The 9,204-nt window shown below is 33.8% G+C and overlaps 1 pseudogene; it reads right to left on the reverse strand.

The window, feature by feature from the left end:
* LOC107615975 lies at nt 321–5,513 on the reverse strand (annotated as a pseudogene).

A 9,204-nucleotide genomic window follows, 5' to 3' on the forward strand; every position in this document is an offset into this window, starting at 1 on the left:
CAGCTAGATCGTTTGCAATAGTAGATGGATGTGTACAACCAGCAGATACACACTGGAGGTAGCGGCAACACCGCTGGTGGGGTACCGACTTCAGCACCTACTTCGCCACCTCAGCAGGGGGACCCCGATGACAACGACGACGATTACCGGAATCTGTAGGGTTTAGGGATTTATATTTTTTTTATGTCTGCTTCATTGTATTCTACTTCTATGACATTTTATTATATTTAGACCATTTATTTTTAATAAATAATTTGTTGATTTTTGGTAATTTTGAATTGTTTCTAGCAATTTCGTTAACAAAACTTTTAATTTAACTACTAATTGTAGTTTAACTGTGCCAAAAAAAATAAAAATAAGGTTTAAGTACGATTTTTGTCCCCAACTTTTTTTTTGTATACAAAATCGTCCCTAAAGTTTATCGTACTTTTAAAACCGTCCTTCGGACCAAAATACCATTCTCTTCTTCTTTTTCTTCTTCTTCTTCATCACAGCGAGGAGCAGCGGCAAATTGGCTTGCAATCCTTCTGACACCATTTTCTCAAATAAACCAACACCTATATCACACTGCATTCGGCATCATCCCAGAAATCATGGAGTTCCAAGTGATCAAGTTCCTATTGTTCCCTTCAGCTGCATTGAAGACATTGAAAGGAGCACGCCAACAACCACACTTGGAATACATGTCCACAAGTGCAGTAACCAATATAACTTCATCATATGAAGCAAATTTTAAAGCAAGCCCATGAACCTGTCTACCAAAACAAGCATACAATAAGGTAGCACAAGCAAAACGCGTAGACACCAAAGTCACAGAATTGGGTTTAACTCTAAAAACCCACCATCATCGTGTCCTTAAACACATCCAAAACCAAACGAGGAATCCTATTTTGCAACAACCCAGAAACAAACACATTATAACTCAACACACTCTTCAGAGGCATTTCTTTGAACACCTCAACCGCAGAAACGTCACCACAATTTGAATACGCATTGACGAGCGAAATGGCAACATAAACATCAAATTCAACCCCCAGCTTCACCGCCAAGCAATGCACCTGAACAACATGGATCCACACATCGCAATCAGAGAGCAAACACAATATGGTGATGGAGCTGGGCCTCAAGGTCGAGAACCTAATTCACCGGAACACCCTCAAAGCCACCCCTGGAGGTCTATTTTGCGAGAGCCCAGAAAGCACCGCATTGAAACACACAACATTCCATTGCGGCATTTCCTTGAACAACTTGAGAGCATCGGATAAGAACATCGCTTTCAATGCGTAGGCAGCGGAAGGGTGGTGGAGGCGTAAGGGTATTATTGGAAATTGATTTTGAGAACATGGGCATGGAGGATTTGAGAGTGGGAAGGTGAAGAGAGGCTGGCACATGCTTTGAAGAGTGGTGGAAATGTGAAGAAGGAGAGTGGGGTGTGGGAAGAACAAGAGTGGAGCTTCGAGAAGAGGTTGAGAGCTTCTCTGTTCTTTTTCTTTTTTTATTTTATAATTTTTTTGGTTAGGGGTAATTTAGTCCAGAATTTTAAGATATAGGTCAAAATGACAATTTTAAAACTACATTGAACCTTAGAGACGATTTTGTATGCAAAAAAAGTTGGGGGCGAAAAAATTTTCGGCTTATATCTTAGGGACAAAAATTGTACTTAACCCTAAAAATAAAAAAACTACTGATGGATTTACTGGCGGACAAATCCGAGGGTAACTTGGCACCTAAACACGTGAAATGGCGCCAAAGTTACAATCGAATTAATCCGACTGTAATCATCAACTCATTCTCAACAAATCTATTGAAAAAACTGACGTAAAATTTGTTAGTGTTTAGCGTCGGACGAAAATAATTTGCTGGTAAATAGTTTCTGGTGCTATTTTTATCGTCAACTCCAGGACGACGATAAATCTGATGATAAAATAATTACCGGCGAATTTATTTAATGAATTCGACGGTAAATCTGACAATACTCATCATTTTTCTTTAATCTCTCACACTCAATTTAGTGAATTTACAAACCAAACCTAAATGGAAATCCTAGTAGAGACAAGAGCAGCCCCCACCATCATCCCCACCACCAGCTACCACTCGCCTTCTTCTCCTCACCGTAGAATCTTTGTTTGAACACATCGCCGTCGCTCACGTGCCCACCTCCCTCCGCACGTTGCCCACCTCACCGTCACACCTCATCTTGCACTACGAGAAAATTGCTGGATACTGTCGGATTTACCGTTGAATAAATCTGATGGTATAAATCTCGTCGGTAATTATTTACCGGCGGATTTTCTTATCCACCACTAATTACCATCGAAAAATTTCCGCCAATAACTTTTACCATCAGATTTATCTCCCGGTAAATCCGACAATAGTATGTTATTTACTAATAACTAAATTAATAATTATCAGCGGATAAATATGACGGTAAATCCGTTATAAACTTAATTTTTTTTTTTTTATAAATTCACTCATCATCATCCTTCTCCTACAACAGAAAAGAACAAAAGCATATATAACTAATACTAACGGATCAAACAAGTAAAAAAGATAAAATTAAAATATAAAAAAAGTATAATAACCAACTGCACTATAGAACAGTAACTCCCATATTCTGCAAACAGAAAAAAAAAATTAAGTGTATATTCACATTATGACTAGAAACTTGTCTTAAAGTATTGTTTGCACACTTATAAAAAAAAATTAAAGCCAATTAAGAACATTTTATGTTCAATAAACTATATATCATATCTTATTACTCTTAATGGCCTATGCAGTTGACTTAGGGATTGTTTGGGTGAACTTCTAAAAAAAAGATATTTTTTTGAGTTATCTTTTTTTAAAAGATCTTATGGAAAAGTAAAAGTAATTTTATGTTTGGGTATCTCATGTAAAAAGATCTTTTTATCTATCAAGTATGTTTGGATATAACAATTTAAAAGTATTTTTTTGTTTATTTATTATATGAAAAATATCTTTTTTTAAGGAAAAAAGATCTTTTAAAAAAAGATGTAAATTACAGCTTCTTAAAAAAGATTTTTTTTTTTATTTTTCTAGTGCTTTTACTTTTACTACTAGAAATTTGCCAAACACGGTAAAAAATAGAAAAATATCTTTTTTCATTGAAAAAAATATATTTTTTTATCAAAATAATGGCGTCCAAACAAGCACTTAGTAAGCTTAATCCAAATTAAAATTTGACCCACTACTGGCCAAATCAACATATAAATTTGTTCACTTTTTCTCAAGTATTAAAATTTCGAAAGAACTGAAAATAGACTATAAAACTTACAGAGAATGTTCACCCTATCAATGTTTGGTATCATCATACTCTTTGAATTTTTGTTTTGTATGTGACTTTAATTTTTTCTTAAAATAAGATATGAACAATTGATAATTAGCTTTATAGACATAATCAACCGAGAAAATGAACAAAGAATAAGTACAAAACTAGAGAGAAAGTAAAAGTGGAGATAACTAATGTGTGATTGAATTTTAAGTTAAAAACAAGTAATTGATTTTTACCTGCTACCACCAACCTTGCTAACCTAATTGTTTTGAAATTGTAACGACAAAAGAAGTTAAAATTTAAACAAGTTAAAAATAATTTGAAAACTAATTCAATTTTTTTAAAAACAAGTACTGAACAATATTCCACATAAATAAACACTCATAACTGCAACAGATTTGCTGTTTGGGTGCTCAGCTCTTTCTTGTACTGTTTTCTAAACTCAAACTTGCAAAACAAAAACATAAAAAATCTCAACCAAGAATCAAGAACAAACTAAAAATCATAATAAAAATCAGGAACAGAAAAAATTAAGAACAAATTAGAACAAAAATAAAAGAATTCCTTAATTGATATTTTTGACATCGTACGAGTATAACAAAATTGAGTTGGAATATATACCTGTGAGTTGCCAGAACCTACAGGTGCATGTGTGATTACCCAAGTCCATAACCATACTAGTTAGCCAGTCTTGTACCTCATAACGACGTTCTTTTTCATCACCAGAACAATGAGGAACCCAATTCCTAGATAGCTTAATCAATCCCTCAAGTCTACTTTGTTGCATCGGAGAAAGAATGCCTTGATAACCCATTAAGCTTCAGTCAGTTATCAATCATGCTCTTCATGATAATTCTTCTGATTTCTTCAACCAATGTCAATATATGCTTGTGTCTTTCGTGTTTGATTTTTGCGTTGAACGATTCACACATATTGTTGCAAATGTTACTAAACTTGGGCACATCACTAAAATACGCCTTCGTCTAAGCTTCCTTACCTTCTGCATGTCTGAGTGAAATTTTATTTATGCTCTTTTTAGTCTCCAAGGTCAGAGTGCAGAAGTTCCAAGAACTATTTTCAGTTGTCTTTATTCTCCACATCTACTATAGCATATGCAATCACGAATATGTGATTGTTAGCATCTTGGCCACATGCAGTCAGAATCTATCATCCATGCAAAATCTTTAGAAAGGCACTATCTAAGCCTATCAATGGTTTACATCCCACTATAAACACTTTTTTACAAGCATCGAGGCAAACATAAAATCGCTCAAACTGTGGGGCCCCTCAGGCATAGGAATGACACCAACCTTAACACTAGAGTCAGGGTTAGCTGTGAGCAATTTATGTGAATAATCCCGAATTCTTCCATATTGTGCTATCTCATCACCTTGCACAATTTTTCTAGCTTGTTTCAAATTCCTTGTGATGCATGTATTGTTCTGCCTAATGTTACACTTCCTAACAAACCAAGCGTAAACCTCCCTATGCTTCATTATAGGATGCTTTCTAAGCTTAGGATACAACTTCTTCACAGTCCACTCTTGGTTGGCAGCCCTATTTTTTCTCTTTCTTTCACATGTATGGTTATCAACAAGAGTCTTAATCTACTATGATCCGTCTTGTTTGTTGAGTACATAATATACTAACTAAGGACAGTCTTCATTCTTACAAACAACCCTACATCTAATTTTGTCATTCTTAATGAATGTTATAGTCATATCCCATTGTATTGTATGGTCTGTAATGGCAGCCACAAAGTCATGTTTGCTCAAACTTCAAATTTTCAAATCTTGTCTTGTCATTATATCTTGGAAACACACATGGTTCCTCATCGTCAGAGTCCAACACCTTGTCCGATTCTTCCGAGTGCCACGAGTTAGCATCAAATCCACCTTCATAGTTTGCTTTATATTCATCTTCAATCTTCAAACCTGACCATCAAATAAAGCATAATAAATAAATAAAATCTGACCACCTATTCATTTTAATTTAGCAAAAAATAGTGTGCTATATTATTTTGAATTCTAATAGCAAGAGTCATTTCAGTGCTCTTATCAAATTCGAGGTCCTCATAGCTAGAATAATTGGTGTCAATTGCTTTATCCCGATCTTCCAACGAAGTAGATCCTTGTCTTTCTCTAAAATTACCCTTATTGGAAGCTGAATGGGTGCCAATTTCTCCCATACTGTCACTGTCACTGTCACTGTATTGGTCTCCCATAATTTTTTCAGGTTGGTATAGACTGTCCTCAGAACTCTCATATGAGTCATCAGAGTCAGCATCAATATCTAATGTGGTTACATTAACTTATCTTCTAGATCTTGTTTTAGCACCTTCCCTGACCTTCTCTTTGTTTTTTCCAAAGGCTGGGATGTTGGAGGGCTCTGGGGCAACTAAGCAAGGCTTTGGTATGGGCTTAAAAGTAGGATTTGGTTTGGGCTGAGAGGAATTGTTTTTTGGAACCAAAGTAGACTTCGAAGGGGGCTGTTCCACTAGTTTTTTGGCCTCCAGGTTATTTTTTTGGGCTGTGATCTTGTTGTGGGCTGAGAATAGCTTTGGTTGGGTTGTAATAGTGAAGGTGTTAACTCACTCTAGATACTGTGGGCTGAGAGTAAAAAGACCAATATTGGAGCTCACCAGCATGATGGGTGGTGGAAACGGAGGTCATCATGGAAGGGTCTCCTGTCAATCAGTTGGTAGCTATGGGTCTAGCTCGTTTATGCGAAGAAAGAGGAAGAATGAAGACCTGATATGTCATTGTGGGTTGAAGACATTGATTAAGAAATCTGAAACTTCAGAGAACCTAGATAGATTGTTTCATACATGTCCAAGATACCAAGTGAGTTGTTCTCATAAATTCCTTTATCTTTAACATCCTTACTAGTTGTGGGGGTTTTCAATTATAAGATTCCTTAAATTTCTGTAGAAGGGCAGCCATTGCAACTTCTTCAAGTGGATTGATGAAGATGAATATGACAGAGAAAATGGAGATGCAAAAATTAATGTGGAAGTAGAGAGCAATCATGATGAGTGAAAAGTAAACAATTCATGGAGAATGGAGAGTTTGGAAGCAAAAGTGAGATTTGCAAGAATGCTAATGACATTTATGTTCATTGGATTGATAATTGTGATTTTAGTTGTGGGATTAATTTGCACATTTTTTATTTCAAGTGATAGTGTAATTAATTTGTATTTAGGCATGTAATTTGGTATGAACAAGAACTAGAAGATATGTCTTATCGTATTCAATTTAGCCTTTAATTGAGCAACTTGTTTTTCTAAATTTTATTTTAGCAATGTTATCCTTTAAATTGTAACCTGGTTAATTGAACTTCAAAATAATGGTTGAACTTAACACTTTATGAAATCAGTAAACACATTACACAATTGTACCTAATGACACAAGATTATAATGATATGTAGAAAAACAAAATATTTCCATATATTGAAACTGAAATAGCAACATTGTTTGATCATAATTTTCTGATCGATATCCAAAAAACTAACCATATTAATGTAATCAAAGGGCTAAACCAAAACATAAGGGACTTAACATTGAAACCACCCACAATGTTTTTAATGGAAATAAGAGAGCCCTATACAAAAAATATATCACTAGTCCTAATCACATAATGTTCAGATATCAGCATCAAGTAAGCTTATCCTTTTTCCTAGGAGGTTTGAATCCTGGAGTAGGAACAAACGTCATAAAATCTGCAAGTACAGCTACTTCTTACTCACGCCCTCCACCAGTTGTGGTTCTGAAATCCCATGCTCAAAGTATATGTTAATAACATTGTTATTTCTCCTATAAGACTTGATCATCGCAATCAAATCAGCATCAACGTCTAACTTTTTCAAGCCAAATTCCAGAGACAACCAGGGAACCTTCCAAATGCAGTTGTTCGGCTTAACATACCCTAACTCCTTATAATACCCCTTCACAAAAAAAAATCTATTATATCTGCTTCAACACCCATTAACACTTCTGTGTGATCTGATTTATAAGTCATTCTTCTCCTTTTATCGGTTTTAAATGTTCCACTGTGGTGAAACACAAATGTCATTGGAGGCCATTCCATCTACAAAGGAATAAAGATAAAACTCAACCTAAACCCAAAATGACAAACAATTCTGTAATGTACATTATCTGATTACAAGAGTTTTGACAACAAAAAAAAAGTTTAATTCAATAGTAATAGCATACAAGAAAAATGAGCATTTATATTCTCTATGAGTATTACCTAAATAATATCATACAAGTAAACTTATTGATAGAGACATTATACATTGTTGTTTCACATGGTTGTACCAAGGATTATTTTTCATGCTATTTAGAACGTGAACAAATTTTTATCTCATGACAATGCATGATTTTATTCCTGGGAAGCAGACCAATACAGATAATTAGAGAAAAATTGAAGTCTTTGTAAACATGATTTCAAATTAAAAAAAAACTATCATTCACATTCTTTGCACTACGTAATTGAAAACAATACATTCCATTAACTTTGTTTTCAAAAACTTAGCCTAATGCATGTTTACCTCTACCGATCACCGTTCGTAAATCCTAACCAAATTCCAAAATAACAACGCTAAATCATAAATCACCTACAAAATCAAGCCTAAACACATTCAAAAAGAGTTTTTTCACCACAACAAACACATCATTATCAACATAAAAAAAAATAGAGATACTTGCTCCATTGCAAACCAAATCACTAGGGTACAAATAATATTAGGACAAAATTGAACAATATTTCATTCAAGTAAAATACAACTAGCAGAATCTCATTCTCTTTTGCAATCAAAGATAGGATATAGGTTACCAAAAAAAAGTTTTTCATACCTTGCAGTAGCGCCGACAATGTTGCCTTCCTTCCTATCTTGTTTGCGAAATAAGAACCTATTGTCACCGGAGAAGACACACACGACACCCACCGTATGATCGTGCTTCGGAATCCAGTTTCAATCGTCTTCCACAGAACTTTGTTGCTGGATTCAGAAAGCAACAAGAACATGGAATTTTTTGACTGAGAGTGAATATAAGTGTGTTTGAAGTGTGAGGAGTTAAGCGTTTTGTCTTCCTACCCATTCTATACAGTGCCGTTTCTATAATAGCTGCTCACACACTTAAAACAGTGTCATTTTGTATGCTGACGTGTATCTTTGATGTATCATGTCAACTTAACGGCGTTAGCAAGAGAATTGACAAAAGGACTAACGTGACTAACTGAAAATCTTTCGAAAATAAATTTAATTAAAAAAAATTTTCGGGAGCCAAATTAAAAATCGCATGATCTTTTAGGACCATTTTGACTATTTACTCAATATTTTTATATTCTACTCGATTTGCCATGCAATTAGTTGAAAATGCCAATGAATGCGTGACATCATTTATAAGGACAAACTATTGATACAATTGGATTACATCTTTCAATATCTGTATTTGCTCATAATCTTTTTTATGTTGCGCTTTCTAAGAGAAAAAATAATCATGAAATAAAAATTGGATATGTCTAAAACGAGCACAACAATTATGTATTTATTGGATGCACCATATTTATATAGATCGTTAGATTTGATTAGATGAAAATCAAAGGCTAATATGAAAGAAGAACATTGATGGACTCTAATAAATACAGAATATCCTAGTACATAAATAAATAATTTAAATGACAATACTTTAATACACAATACTTTAAATGGTAACAGAATCTTTTATTCTTAAATAATTAAATATAAAATATATAAATACAAAAATATGAGTATTCTTTATTCAATAAGATTAATGATTATGTAAGAAATTTTTATAATATTAAAAAATCATATTTAAATAAAATTTTAAACTGTAACATAAAAATATAAAATAATTAAAATTTTATTTTATATTACTTGACAAATAATTAGA

This window comes from Arachis ipaensis, chromosome B09 (assembly GCF_000816755.2).
Source record: "Arachis ipaensis cultivar K30076 chromosome B09, Araip1.1, whole genome shotgun sequence".
Lineage (NCBI taxonomy): Eukaryota > Viridiplantae > Streptophyta > Magnoliopsida > Fabales > Fabaceae > Arachis > Arachis ipaensis.